Source organism: Phodopus roborovskii, unplaced genomic scaffold, assembly GCF_943737965.1.
Source record: "Phodopus roborovskii unplaced genomic scaffold, PHOROB, whole genome shotgun sequence".
Classification (NCBI taxonomy): domain Eukaryota; kingdom Metazoa; phylum Chordata; class Mammalia; order Rodentia; family Cricetidae; genus Phodopus; species Phodopus roborovskii.
In genome coordinates, this window is record NW_026125421.1 from 17,189 (window position 1) to 32,895 (window position 15,707).

The 15,707-nt window shown below is 41.0% G+C and overlaps 1 pseudogene; it reads left to right on the forward strand.

Moving 5' to 3' along the window:
* LOC127215294 (tetratricopeptide repeat protein 27-like) overlaps positions 1–15,707 on the forward strand; it is a 105,081-nt pseudogene that overhangs the window by 15,979 nt on the left and 73,395 nt on the right.

Sequence of the window (15,707 nt, forward strand, 5' to 3'; positions counted from 1 at the left end):
CAGAATAATTTATGCACTATGTGAACTTAAGTTACACGTTTAGCAATAAAGTGGAAGAGGTAAACTAGAAGATTGCAGCATCACAAGTTCAGCCATTTCTTCCATGCCTCACTCTCTTCTTTTCAGAGCAGGTGCTATCCTGAGTTTTGTGTTTATCATTTTCTGGCCTTTAAAGATATGCTTACTCTTACATTTTGTGTCCCTACCATCTGAGGGATTCCATTTGCTTGTTTTCATGCATCCTGTAGTTGCCTGTGGTTTACTTCCTCCTCTCTGTATTGTGTTTCTGTGGTTTGTGCTTTAATCTGTAGCTGTAATTTAATTTGTAGGGTGGCATTCCACTAGGTGGATATGTCACAATTTGTTTTTTTTTTTTTTTCCATTTGGTGGTTTTGATTATTTTCAGTTTTACTATTCCAGTGAATATTTATGTGTATCAAGTTTTCTGGGCTCTATAATCTATGATGGAATTACTGAGTTGGGGATTTGTGAATGTTTACCTAACTTCAAATTTGTTTGCCAAGTGTGGCACTAATTAGACTCTGCCGTCAGTGTCTTAGAGTGCCGGTTCTCCTACCTTTCTGGTGACTTACTGATTTTAACTTGTCTGGTGGTTATAATAGAATTTGTTTGTAGTAGAACTTTAACGGGACTTAGTGCTGTATTAATTCTTTCCATTGTCTTTGGTTGAGGGGTATCACTTGGATTTCTTTTTTCTTTTGCCATTTACTTTTGCAGGGGTGCATGTCATGGCAAGCACTTTTACCTGTCCAACCATCTTGTAGCCTCTGGACTATAGTATTATAGTATTTTGAGTTAAATATGTACTATAAGAGATAGTGATTACAATTAGTTTAACTTTTTTTCTTTTTAATTCAAAGCACCAATTTCCCAGAAGAACAACCCAGTTCATAAGCTAACAGAGGAGGAGCTGCTGGCCTTCACATCAGTGAGTGACATTGTCTTCCTTTCCAGTTCCTTCTTTTCCTGTGGTGTGTTCTTGCTCAAGCTGAAACATTTCTCGAGAAGAATGGGGGGTGCTAGCCTTATCCCACCAGTTCTCAAGCCACACATTCCCGCTGCAGGCCTGCTTTGCACTTGCTTAGATTTGAAGTCAGGGATCACATTCTTATGTTTTCTTTTTTCTTGCTTCTTTTTTTTTTTGAACTCCATGGTCTGCTGTGCATATAATAGATGGATGGATGGATGAATGAATAAATGAATGAGAACTTTACAAGTCTTATGCATAGGAGTGAGGGCCCCATTTTGATACCTACCTGGATTTCTTGACTGAGAGTTGTGAGTAGGGGCGAGAGAGCAGTGGTCAGGGAAGGGGACAGTGTTGGGAACATAGGGCTTGTCAGAATTCCATAGCATGGACTAGCCAGGACAGAAGGACAAATGGAGAATTGGCTGTGGGTTTGACAGGGTGCGTGGCTGGCTTGGGCCACTGTTTGAGCGGAATCGTATGCAGTCATCTCATTATATTAGGCTAAATAGGGAGAATAGGACCCAGGCTGGAGAAGAACAGAAGTGAAAGGGAAAGATGGGAATAGATGTTGGCAGATTTGAGATCAAAGGAAGAGAAGTTTGTCATAGAGTAGACGGCGACTCACTGTGGTTTTGGCTTTGTGAGTGGAAAAGGGTACATATGTTCTTTATTTTTTGGAAATGGGGTCTCTCTAGATAGCCCTGGCTGTCCTGTAACTTCCTATGTAGACCAGGCTGATACTCCTAGTAACTGCCTGCTGAGTGCTGGGATCAAAGGTGTGCACCACCATGCCCAGCTTGATACATACTTTCTTAAATGAATCACATTTCTCATGGCTCTTCCAGAGGCATCCTTATTATCAGAGGATTCAGAACTCGTATTTTCTTTCTTCCTTTTGTATTGTTCCAGATAAGAAAAAGAATCTGTTTCTGATAGAAAGAAAAGCTGGCTTGTTTGAGCTGTAGGAGGAGCTTTCCTGTCCACTCTCTTGAACCCCAGGGTAGATGTTAGTTGCTGGAGTCCTCTGCTGTTTTTTTACCTGCCCACTCTTCCCATTCCTTGGTGTCTCAGGGGTTACCGTTATGTGGTAGGCTTTAGCTGACTGCATGGAAATGTCTGATTTACTTATCACATGTGCTATAAAGAATTTAGCAAGCAAAGTGGCAAAATTGTTTTCAGTGTACAGAAAATAACTAGTGTACCTTTCTTTCACTCAACTAGTAACTATGGAATGCTTTCCATGCACAGTTATTATCATCCTCATTGGGGAAATGACGTTGAACAGTATCTTTTTTTGTTCTAGAGTTTTAATTAATTTACATCCCTGAGGGGAATACACATACAAAAAAAGAAATAGATATTTAATTGAAGTACTAAGGAGGCCTATAAAGTAGGGATTGGTGTTGCTTAGCAAGGTGGTCTGGAGTATCTCAGTGGGAAGGTGATGTTGAACACAGAGCCACCTGAAGTGGGACACTGGGGGGAGGATGTGGAAGTGTCTGGAATGGCTGTGAGCTTGAGGAGTGCCAGAAGTACAGGACCCAGAGAATGTCTAGGCAGTAGGTGGTTTGGGGGCTTGGTCTCCCCCTAACACCTGAGGTCAGCAGTGATGGCAGATGACAGGGAATGTTCTTGCTGGGCTCCATGGTGGGGTAATCAGTAGAAGCACCATCATTTTAGGTTGGCTTAATACACATTGTCATGTATATCAGCCCCAGTTACTGTGCAGACACTTCATCACACTTTGTTAAAATTACAGTCTTGTGAGTGAGGGAAAACTTTGTTCTAGTCTTCAGATTCTATCCTTTTTTTTTTTTTTCCCCCTGTTCTTGTTTCTCTGTGTCATGAGGCACTTGCAGGCTAGTTAGCTGGTGGGTCTGATGTGGGTAGCTCTTAACTCCCAGCTTTCAGTGAGGGCCATAATAAATTCAAGTTGCATACTTTCCTCACAAGGGCTTTTGCTGGGTACTCTATTCTGTTCTCTTCTCCTTTGCCTCTCCTTTACTTCCAATCGATCTAACTTTTCTAAGGAGACTTCTTTGTTAATGTTGAGTAAATATTTCTGAGAAGTACTGCAGTGGGTATGTAGCTCAGCTGGTAGAATATGTGCCTAGTATACACAAAGTCCTAGGTTCAGTTTCTAGAAATGCATCAACCACGTGTAGGTGTGCATGTCTGTAATCTTAAAACTCTGCAAATTAAGATCAGAAGTTAAAAGGTCATCTGCAGTAGTTTGAATGTAATTGGTGCCTGTAAACTCATAGGGGGTGGCACTGTTGGGAGGTATGGCCTTGTTAAAGGAAGTGTGTCACTGTCTTGGAGGTCTCTTTTGCTTAAGTCACTCAATGTCACAGTCAACTTCCTGTTGCCTTCTGATCAAGATGTAACCAGCACTGTCTGCCCCCATGTCCCCAACCATGGTGATAATGAATTGAAGCTCTAAAACTGTGAGGGAAGCCACCCCAATTAAATATTTTACTTGTAAGAGTTGCCATGGTCATGGTATTCACAGCAATAGAAACCCTAAGACATAAATTAGAGGCCAGCTTGGGACACACAAGCCCCTGTCTCTAATAAAACCCAAACCAAACAACCACCTACAGATAGGAAGTACTGCAAGGAATACAAACATGTGAGGGCTTCAGGGGTCCGTGAGTCCTCTAGCTCTGCACTGTCCCTTTCCGTTGTCTTTCTCAACTGAAGCATACACAATTCAGCAGGAAGACAGAACAGCGGTGTCTTGATGGATATCCCTTCTCTGCTATATGACCTGGCACTGAGACTGTAAACTCTTTGGTGCAGGAGATTCCTTTGTTGATGTAGAGCAATCCAATATAAGTTTTAATATCCTATAAAAGATTGGCAGTCAGCCTAGGACAACCAGGCTGGCCTTGGACTCACAGAGATTCGCCTGCCTCTGTCTCCTAGATACTGGGATTAAAGACGAGCGCCCCCACTGTGTGGCTGACTCAGTAATGCTTGTAATTTCCTTTCATTGTTGAAAGTTTGTCCAAGGGTGAATTGATGCTGGCCCCTTGCCTTCTGATTGTCTGCCTGCCTTCCAGGTTCTCCATGAAAGGAGAGAGTCCTTTAAAAGTCTTACATTATGTTTTATGTATTTTTTCTTTCTGATATTGATCCCCTCCCTCCCCTCTTCTCTCCCCTTCTTGCCTTCTTGTCTCCTCCGTATTTTTTTTTTTTTTAAGATGGAGACTTTGTTTGGCTTTTGGAAAAAGGTCTGAGGTAGGCCACTGCTGTCCTCACATTCTGTCCTCAGCAGAGGGTGATTTCGAACTCATGATTTGCCTACTTCCACTTCCCAAGTGCTGGGACTGCAGATGGAAGCCACTAGCACCTACCTTTGAGATGGAATTTTTTTAACGTTGATCTTGTTGATCTTAGATCCATAATATAACTGTTCTTTTACCTCAGCCTTCAGAGTACAAATGTTTTATACAAATAGCTGCATCAGATCCTAATGAATACTTGAAATAAAAGTCAAAGATTGTTCTAGGGGTAAAAAAGGCAAAACATCAAAGATTAAGCTGGATGTGGTGGCAGACACTCTTAATCCCAGCAGTGAGGAGGAGCTCTGTGAGTTCAAGGGCACCTGGCATACAGAGTGAATTGATTTCCAGGACAGCTGGGGCTACACAGAGAGAAGAGAGTCAAAGATTGTCCTGGTGATAGGAGCAGAGGAGAGTTGTAGTTCTGCATCTGAAGAGATGCATTAGTGCAGTAGAGAGCTGCAGCTCTGCATCTGAGAGGAAATGCATCGGCGACTATAGGGTAGCTATGTAGTGTTGTCTAAACAGATCGAGGTGTACAATGAATTTGAGTATTAATGTACTGGATACATTCACTGAAGAGAAGGCTGTTATTTTAGACCTATATTATTTAGGGTTAATTCATTTATAAATAGATCTGCCTGTTAATATAGTGTGGGTGTTTTGTTTGTTTGTTTGTATTTTTGTTTTTGGTCACAAGTACAACACAAAACATTAAACCCGTATCATGTATTAAGTAAGTAGTGTCAACATTAGACCAGATACTCAATATGAAATTGCTCAGTGTTCTTATTTATGTTATTTATCACTTTTTTCTGAGGCAAAAATCAGAATAGTTTTTTCAAGATTTATGAAATGCATTAGTTGGTTATGGTGACAGACGCCTTTAAGCCTAGCACTTGGGAGGCTGAGGCAGGTAAATCTCTTGTGTTCAAAGCCAACCTGTTCTACAGAGTTCCAAGATAGCAAGGAGTACACAGGGAAACCCTAGAGAGAGAGAGAGAGAGAGAGAGAGAGAGATGCTGTTTAAAGCTGTAGTTAGGGTATACTTCATCCTGAGCATTTACATAGGTTATTGGTGTTGAAATAGTTTGTTGATTTCCCTTTCCTTTCCTGATGATTTAGAGGCAACAGGGAGTGGCCAGTAGGAAGGTGGCTAAGATGAGTGTGTTCTATGGACAGAAGGCTTGAATATTAAAATAGTATGGGTTAATTGACATCCACTAAATAAGTGGAATTTTAATACACTAGTAAACTAATAATTTTCAGGCAACTTATATTAACAGACATAGTATGATGTAATTATTTTAAATCTTTAAATGCCATTTTTAGTACAAAGTATTTAGAAGAATTCAGGAGATTTATATAAGAATTCTTTATAATATTTTCCTAACTTTGCTGAAGGGGGAAAAAAATCTACATTACATGTGACTAGTCATTTTTTTTTTTTTTTTTGAGTTGAAGACATGAGCAGATTGTCTGAAACATGTTCATATGGTCTCTGTTGAAGTTCTGTCTATCTGCCTACAGGTTTAACTTTGTGCCTTACCCTAGAACTCTAATCCCGGCTACATCAAACATTTCCAGGTTTTTTTTTTTTTTTTTTTTTTTTTTTAGCAGTGCCCTTATTTTTTGAGACACTGTGCTATTGTCTTAGTAACATTGAAAACAGGAGGGCGCTAAGAAATAAATGGATATTATTATAGATCTTCAGTAGTTGCAATGTGGCACTCTGGGAGACCTACCTTCCTAGATAATAGTTATGAAGACACTGCCAGACTCATGAGAGATTGGAGAGGCACCCAATGATTCTTCTTACTTAAACATAGAAATGCTAGACATGCAAGATCCCAGGAGCTGGAGTCAGGGACAGAAGCTGCAGGGCAGACACCTGAAGCCTAAGCAGCTGTGAGGGCTGGAGTCACTGAAGGTTGGATGGAGTGGGATAATAGCACTTTCAGTGAGTTAAGACTTTCAGGCAAGTCTGAAAATCACCTGAATTTCATGTGCTGTTCAGCCTATGACTGCCCAAATCACTGTCTTCTTCAGGGAAAGCACTTCAGTTCTATACAGGAGTTGTACCATGAGCTCATGGTTAAAGCTGAATGTGTGAAAGGTAAGTCCTCATGCTGAGATGGCACAGAAGCACAGCCTACTAAAGCTCCGTGGAGACTGGAGCTCACTGACAGTAAAGTGGGCAGCACCCCACAGTGTTTAAGGATAAAAGGTACAAGCAATTTCTGTTCCTTAGTAGACTTTCATGGTTTTGGAAGGAAACTGTGACATACAAAGGTAATTTGAAGAGTAGACAATAGGATTAAAGGCTGATTAATCCATGCTTAGCCTCTGGCATCAGGAAGATGTGCATCACAGATTCACCAGACAGCCCATTCTTGGGTACCTGAGTGAAGCTCATCCCTCTGCATCTGAAGACACATACAGAAGTGTTTAAAAGTTGCACATGTTGTGATGGTCAAAGGCGGGAAGCAGACAGTTGTTGACAGGAAGGTGGATACCCAATTGTGACTTAGTTGTGATTATGTAACATCCTGCAGTAGTAAGTTTATGGTTGTGGCAAACTAAGAAGCTAGTCCTAGATGCCTGGGTCTGCATTGTGTACTCTATAACTTGGGGTTTCTCACTTTGAAATTCTGTATACATTGTGGGAGAAATACCCTATGGAAGAAGAAAAGGAATGAGCCATGGAACTTACCCTCATGGAATTTTTAATTTAGACCAGATCAAATAAATTCACAGATATAATTGCCAATCAGGCAGTTTGACAAACTTACAGAACCGAAAAGCAGATCACCTGGTTGCTAAGAAAGGAAGAACACATTTAGGACTGAGCATCAGCAAAGGCTTTGGTCTCTAGGGCAGGCTTTGAGGCTGGCTGTGAAAGGCAGACAGGATTTCCGTGGTCCCATATGTTGAAGGTGGAGTCTGGGCAGCCAGTGAGTCAAAAAGAGAAAACAGGCCCATGACAGACTTGAAGTGTTCTCCCAGCAAAGATAGAGAGTTTGGACTGCTGTTCCCTTTTCCTGGGAACAATTTGCAGCTTAAACTAGGAATTTTAAACTTACTATTTCTTGGTAATAGCTTAAAATAAATATTCTTTTAAGTAGGTCATTTAAAGTAGGGAGATGGTTCTGTGTTTTATAGCATTTCTTTGTTCTTTGTTCCCTTGGTCAACTTGACCTGGGTGGGCATCATCCCTTTGGCATGATGTGGCCAAATAATCCTTGGCCCAACAAGGAGAGCCCAGAGCTGCCTTTGATTTACCTGTGGAAAAAACTGTCTGGAAGCTGTTTGTGTCCAAAGCATTAGACTGCTTGTCAGTTGAATAATGATCTTAGTAACATTTGGAAGAACATTCAAAATGTGCAGTCAGAAGAGTGAAAAGGAATCTTGTTTTTAATAGAGACAGTTCTCCAGATCCTTTCTGATAGTGCTACAATTCTTGTTGCTTGCCTCAGGCTGGAGGGGAATGTTGCAGGTGGTAGGAAATTGTTAGCTGAATAAAATAAGTATGTATACATCCTGTACCTGCATAAGGAGTGGGTGCTGCTTAGCGTAAGTTCTAGTAGTGCTCACTGGCTTTTTAAACTTAGTCATTATTTGTGTGTGTGTGTGTGTGTACATGCGCATGCACTTAGAGTCAGAGGACAACTTTCAGGAGTCACCCTTCTCCTTCTACCTTGGGTTCTGGGGATTGACCTCAGGCCATCAGGCCCCCACAGAAAGCTCTTTTACTTGTGGAGTCATCTGTAGTTAGCGAGGTTTACAGTACCAGACATGAATTCTTACCTGTTGAGTGGACTTTAGTTTTTTATAAACACTGCCATTGTTCAATTACACCTGTGTATACTTCATCCTCTGCCAAAGAAGACAAGCAATATACCCTGTTGGTTCCTTTACCCTTCCCTGTGTACCTGCAGTGAGTTGAAGAGTTTCTCTCTGTACCAAACTGGATGTAGCATTGGAGAAATCCCTGTGTGAAATGGAGTCATTTAGATAAGGCGATCCAGAAACATGGTAGCTGTTAAGCTGAGGCAGAGTCTTCATGGACAGTGGGGTATCGTCACTGCTAAAGTTCTAAATAGAGTGGAATTACGAGAAGTGATCCTGTGTGACCTAGTGAAGACAGAATCACTTCTCCCCGTATGCATGGGCAGATTTGGGCTTGACTTTTTAGCAGTGGTTGCCTGCTGCCTAGGAAGTGGATTGTTCCCAATGTTGAGTTTGCTTGTAAATACAATTCTTAGCACAAGTCAATAGCTCATGTGTGGAAGTCCTGTTCGGTTTTCTTTGCCTAATGCTGCACATTAGGATTTATCATCATCAACATTATCATTACTATTTTGAAATAGGGTTTCTGTGTATAATAGTCCTGGCTGTGGTGGAATTTGCTCTGTAGAGCAGGCTGGCCTCGAGTGCACGGAGATCCACCTGCCTGTGCCTCCCGAGTGTTAGGATTAAAGGTGTGCATCTTGCTTGGTTTAGGGTGATTCTTACCTCGTGGCAGTGTTTCCTGCAACAAGCTGACTACAGTGTGGAATTTCTTCTTAGACATCATCATTTGCTCCATTATTCTTTCAAAGCTTTTAAAAAATTCTGATGGTCAGATGGCATCTTGCTTTCATTGTTTAGTGGTAATATTTTTCTTGCTACCACATAAAAGTCTAAAGGCTGGCCTCCTGTCCTCAAGCCTTTGATGTGTAAACCACTGAGAGAAAGAGAGGCCATGGAGGGCTAGGGGTGCCTCAGGGCTGCTCTCATAGGTTTCTGAAGCCCCACTGTTCATATTTATGTTCATACTTCTGAGAAGTGAGGAGGGTTCTTCTAACTTCAGAGAGGAGGAAACAACTTCCTAGGGCCAAAAAGTAGAGGGGAGCTGTGATTTTAATCCAGCCCTGGCTGGTTTGGGAGGCTCTTCCTACTGTGTGTGCTGTCTTCTGTCTTGCTACTGCTAGTTTACAGATCGCAACCTCAGTGATAGGATGAAAAGAAAATAAGTTTGCAGGAGGCCAGGTTGGTGGATACACTTCACTTTAAAATGTTGTGCACTCTAAAGAATTCATTTTCTGACTAGGATGTAGCTCAGTGGTTAAATGCTTGCCTTGCATGCGTAAGGCACAGAGTTCAAGTCTCAGCACTGTTGTATCCTGGGAATTTGTTTTTAAATGTCTTCTATTTTGTCATTCATGGTGTTATAGTGATAAGTATTTCTGTTCATGTTGGAAAATGCATTCCAATGTGAATGGAAGCTAGCAAAAGGTTATACATTTTTCTTAGAAACTGTATTTCAAGCAATAAAGTATTTTAATTAAAAAGAAGTTAGTTTGGAAGAAAATTATTAAGATATTGCATTAGGACATACATCAGCTTTCTAGGTACAGAGTCTAGTCTGCATCACTTGCTGCTGTCTCTAGAGCCTGTGAACAGTTCTTGCACAGAGTGAGGGCTCAAGTACATTAATGAGCAGACTTCAGGAAGACCTCATTCCTTTGCTATCCTTCTCCTTGTGCATTTCTGTGTCTCTATCTTTCAGGTTCTTTCATGTGTTTATGTTACTCTGTTTTTCGGTTCTGACTTGATAGTATCATCAGTATCTGATTGGCAATTACCTGAAATTGTTCACTTAAATGTGCATAATTTCATTTGGAAAATCTTACAAAATGACAGAGTATTGCTCTGGGACAAAATACTATTGACTTCATTAATACTGTTATCTTCATTTTCTTTCTTTGTAGGTTAGTTTTCTTAGGATACCCATTTTAAGAAAGAATTTTGTTAGAAGTTAGGACATCTAACATTGAGGACTCTTAACTACAGCTAAAAGGATTCTCCTATGTTTACAATAATGTTCTATAATGTGAGTTTAAAAAGACCCTGCTTTTTTGTTGTCTTAGGTTGTCAAATCTACATTTAGCTGTATTGTGATTTTTTTGAGGGGGGAGGGGCAAGTCTAAGAGTTGCCCTTCTGGCTAACCCCTTTCTCTGTCCTCCTTTCTTCTAACAGTGTTTACTTTCACAACCAAAGTTCTGGGCCATTCAGACATCAGCCTTGATCCTCCGGACAAAACTTGAGAAAGGAAGTACCCGGCGAGTGGAACGGGCCATGAGGCAGACACAGGTACCGTGGTGGCACTAACTCCCTCTGTTGCTGCAATATGTGTGTACATGTGGCACTTGCAAGAACGAGGTGGCTCGTTCCACACACATTTTGCTGTTAACTTAGGTTACAGGTTCTAGAATTTGATTTGCCTGCAAAGCTCAGCTTTGTCACTTTCCTTTGTGGCTCTGTGACCTCAGCATTTAACCTCTGTAATCCCAAATCTCATCTTGTATTTATGCTAGCCTCACTGTGCAACTGAGAATAAGCTCCTGTCTTCCTCACCTTCCAGGCAATGGGAGTGGCCTGCCCTACCGTGCTGGCTTGGATTTTGGGTCTTGTTTTTGGTGTCAGGTGGTGAGAATGAGCATTGAGTAGGGAGCATACACTTGAAAGCAGAGTGATGTCACTTTGCAGGGGCTGCTCTTCCTTAGGCCTTCGTATGTTGGGGTTGCTTCATCGTCTCATCTTGTGCCACATTAACAAGAGAGGTGTGTATTTCTTCTTAAGGAGCAGAATTAGGAAGCTGATATTTCTGCTTCTGCAGAGCAGTACTTTAGGGGAGAAGTCTTTATTTCCCCAATTCCCAAATTTTGGAAATTGGCCAGATCACGTGACAGGATGAACCCATGGTTTGTCTAATTTTCTGTCTTTGTTGAGCCCCATAGCTCATACTCTGAACTTTTCCCAGTTCCTCTGATTCACAGTGTGGTATTTCAGGGTTTGTTGAAATTACTATATCTCTCAAGAGAAAGGAAATGACTTAAAAATAGCAAATGTATATATTAAACAAAGGTTTTTAAAAAATCAAAGTGTTTTAATTTCTATAAAGATTGGTTTCCTTCCATCGCTGTATAGTGCTAAATGATAAAATGTTAGAGTTGAGGGGGATAGCAAGGGGCGCCAGAAGGGGCTCTAAGGAGTGCAATCATGTCCTAATCCTGTTAAGGAATGCAGATGTGCTGAAGTCAGGTGACTTGTCCAGATTTGTCTGGCCAGTTACTGACAGTCTGTATGGGCTGTTACTGTCAGTTACATTGAGGGCTCCACATAGTGGACTTTTAAGTGACAGACGGCCAAAATTAAGAAGGAAATGCTGCATTATACATGAAGGTAGATCACCAGAGTTTCTTAAAGCTACAAGAAAGAGAGAATTGCAAACTCAGGACAAGCCATTAGAAATAGTCCATCCCATGAAATCTTGTAGGATGAGTGCTGTTGCCTGTTAAGGTTAAGAGTGTAGGTGAGGATCAAGTCAGTGCTTGTGGAAACCTGTTCACTGTAGTGCCTGTAGTATTGAAGTGGAGTCACAGCTGTCAGTGCTCTGGTGGTTTGAATGAGAATGGCCCACATAGAACCCTATGGTTCAAATATAGGGTTGGTCATATATTTGAATGCTGAGTCACTAAAGAGTGACACTATTTGAAAGGATTAAAAGGATTAGGAGTTGTGACCTTATTGGAGGAAGTTTGTCACTGGAGGTGGGCTTTGAGGTTTCAAAAGCCCCTATCAAACCCAGAGGCACCCTCTCCCTCCTCCCTCTCCCTCTCCCTCTCCCTCTTCCCCTCCCCTCCCCCCACCTCCCTCCAGGTCAGGTTCTGAGCAATTGTTCCAGTGTCTTCTTGAATGCTGCCATGCTTCCTGCTGTGATGATACTGGGCTGAACCTCTGAAAGTATAGGCAAGCCCCCAATTAAATTCTTTTTCTTACAATAGTTGCCTTGGTCATGGTATCCTTTCATAGCAATAGGACAGTAACTAAAACAGTAGTCATGTCTACTTAAAAAAAAAAAAAAAAAATGTAAGCCAGGCATTGGTGGCACACACCTTTAGTCCCAGCACTTGGGAGGCAGAGGCAGGCGGATCTCTGAGTTCTAGACCAGTCTGGTCTACAGAGTGAGTTCCAGGACAGGCTCCAAAGCAACACAGAGAAACTCTGTCTTGAAAAAAAAAAAACCAAAAATAAATAAATAAAATGTGTAGCCTTTTCTATTGTCATTCAGCTTTCTCTTTCTCATTAGAATAAAATTTTTTGAGATATTTCTTATTTTTTTTTATTTTGAAAATTTTATTTAGATCCCAAGTCCATTTTTTTTTTTTTGAATAGGTTGTTTGGTTTTTGAAGTTCTTTATATATTCTAGATATTAATCCTCTGTCATGTTACAGCTGGCAAAGATTTTTCTCCTCGGTGGCTTGTTTATATTTGTACAGAAGAATTTTAGTTTAACCCGGTCCCGTTTGCCTCAGTTCCCAGGCAAATGCAATCCTAGTCAGAAAGTCTGTATCCCGTGGGGTTTTGTCTGTGCTTTCTTCTAGCAGTGTCTCACATTTGTCTTGGGTGTGTTTTGAGTGAATTTTGAACGGGTTATAGATATGGCCTAATCCCCCTTCTGCATGTGGCTCCAGTTCTCCCCGCGCCGTTTGTTGAAGATTCTGCTTTTTCTCCAGGGTTTGCTTTTGACATCTTTGTTAAGTTTTGGCTGAAGTTGTGAGTATGCAGTATGAAGTTATGAGTATGTGTCTTCAACCTTGTTCCATACAACTTAATATGATGATTAGAACACATGGAAGCACAGTTCCTTCCAGTCCCTCAGAAATTCTGAAGGTTTAAAGGGACCTGAAGTCGAAAGTTTTAGCAGTCCTCACCCAAGGCGAGGTTAAGGAAAGCGATGTCAGTGTGGTCAGCCTGCTTTCTCCAGGCTACCTCTGATGGTTTGTCTTCCTTGTAGAAGCTCCAAGAGAAGCTCTCATTATCTAACAACAGTGGCTGAGAATGTTACTGACTATGGCAGCCCTGATTCCTGTGTTAGAGGATTTGAGTGCCATAAAGAATGGTCAGTTACAGTTTTCAATGTTTCTTCAGCAAGAATCTGCTTTTCATTTCACAGTCTGGTCTTTGGTCATGTGGAGATGAGCTGAGACTTAGAAGCTGCCAGGTTGGCTCTCCTGCTCTGCAGGCCTGGGGCTTTGACATGGATTTTATTTCTCAGAGGTGTCATTTGCTAATTATTATGTAATATTGGTTCTACATAGGTTTAAGGTTGTTGAAACTTAGTAAAATTTAATTGTAATTCTCCTTCCCATGGGGAATTTTATTATCTTTGAGTCTGAAGTGGTAGTTCATTTGACTGCTTGGTTTGTAAATCACTGTTGACTTTAGTTAGGCTCCTGTCAGAAACAAAGCTCTCCCACCCAGCTGTTGATATATTTACATAAGTATGTATTTTTAATTTTTTGAAATAAAGTTCTATCATGCACACACAGACATGTCAAAGATTGCGCAACAAAGCAAATAAAAGGTGATCTGGCATGTGATCAGTCATCCCTTTTAGATTATCAGCTAGTTATATTTGGCTCTTCAGATGGCCCATAGCCATTTTGATATGCTCCTAGTGAGAATGAATTGCCTTCAGTGAAAGGGGAAGGCCCTTTGGGACCAGCTCTGCTCCTTTGAAGATGAATGGCCATACTTTCAGATGCAAGCATACAAGGTCTAAATGATACCAGACCTTGTGCAGAATTGTCTTACATACTTAATCATCCTCTGTGCTAACTTGATCTCCTGTAGGGTTTTCTGGGAAATTCTTTACTGAAAAAAGGCACCAAAAGGAAGAGACACATCTTTGCATTCTGGGGTTTCATTCTTCTATACCTATTCCATAGAGACACTTCTGACCAATGAAACTATAGCTTCTGGAGATGTGGGCATTGTTATTGTGGGGGTTGGGAGCTCCATATGGGCAAATATTTTGCTTTTAGAATGAGTTTAGGAGAAATAACCTTAAAAAGAAGTATTAGAACTTGAAAACAAGCCAGGTACAGTGGTGTGTATCTGTACTCCCAGCCTTTGGGAAGCTGAGTCAAGAAGATTTCCCAAAGTTTGAGATCTGCCAGGGTTACCTCTGAGAGAGGGAGAGACCTCACTTTTTGGACACCTGGTTTTGTTTCCAGTGAATATACATGATATTTGTGATTAGTGACTGGTACTAACAATTAACCAGCTTAGTTTAAAAGTCTGAAATGAAACAAAACTCTGGGGGCCTGGAGGTGTTGCTCAATGGTTAAGAGCACCTGTTGCTCTTGCAGAGGACCTGGGTTCAATTCCTTTCACCCACATGGTGGTTTCCAACCATCTATAACCCTAGTTCCAGGGGATCTGATGCCTTCTGAGCTCTATAGGCACAGGACTCACAAGTGGTGCTCATAAATACACAAAAGGCAACACACACATCTACATAAAATAAAGCTACAAAAATTAAGAAAATTTTAAAACAACAAATCCACCAAAGCTTTCTTGAGAAAGCCATCCTTGTAGATTTGCTGAAAGTGCAAAGATTATTTTAAAAGTCCTTTCATGATCACTTTTTTTGTGGTTAGACCTGGAAGAAAACTCAGGTCATTGTGAATGTCAGCCCTGCTTTTTCCCATTGCCTGTGCCTGTGAGGATTACATTTGTTTGAATATGATAGAATTTTAGAACTTACTGGAAATTAATTTGCTCTGAAAAATCTAGTCACCCACTGCTTCTAGCCAGGTCCTTTGGCTCAGGGACTCCACACCCTTCCCGTATAACATCGCTAGCTGGAGCCCAAGTGTTCAGACACATGAGCCTGTGGAGGACATTGCACATCAAACCATGACAGGATTTTGTTAGGCTGTGTTTGTAAATTAGCAAATAAAAAGAGAGTACTTTGAACTCAGTAGAGACTAGCAGTGTACCACCACCCCCCTTTTTTGTCTATTCAATATTCTTAGTTTTGTTTTGTTTTCTTTGTAGTTGAGCCTTACTTAGGTGATTGCCATGCTTAAGATGCCAATAAGTGTATTCTGTGTTGGCGAGAAGTAGATAGTGTTAAAATAATCTTTATCAGCCAGTTCTGCTCTTGTAGGGCTCTTCACACCAGTGATTCTCAACCTGTGGGTGTGTGGTGACCTCACAGGTTGTATATTAGATATTTACATTACAATTCATGACAGTAGCAAAATTATAGTTATGAAATAATTTTATGATGGGGGTCAGCACAACATGAGGAACTGTATGAAAGGATTGCAGTGTTAGGAAGGTTGAGAACCACTGCTCTAGACAGTGCAATGCATGTTGGTTTAAAAAAAGGCCTTTCTTTTCATGAAGGAATTCTGTGATATTTATTTATATATTGTGACCATATGTCTTCAGCCAGAAGGTGCTGTTCATTCTTTGCCCTCCCTCCCTCAGTGAAATAGCCCTGGCTAGAGGCGTGCAACCTTTTTTCCTATTAAGTTTCTGTGAAGTAAGGCCAGGAATCTTTGTCAAGATGACTGAGGAGTGTAGTTA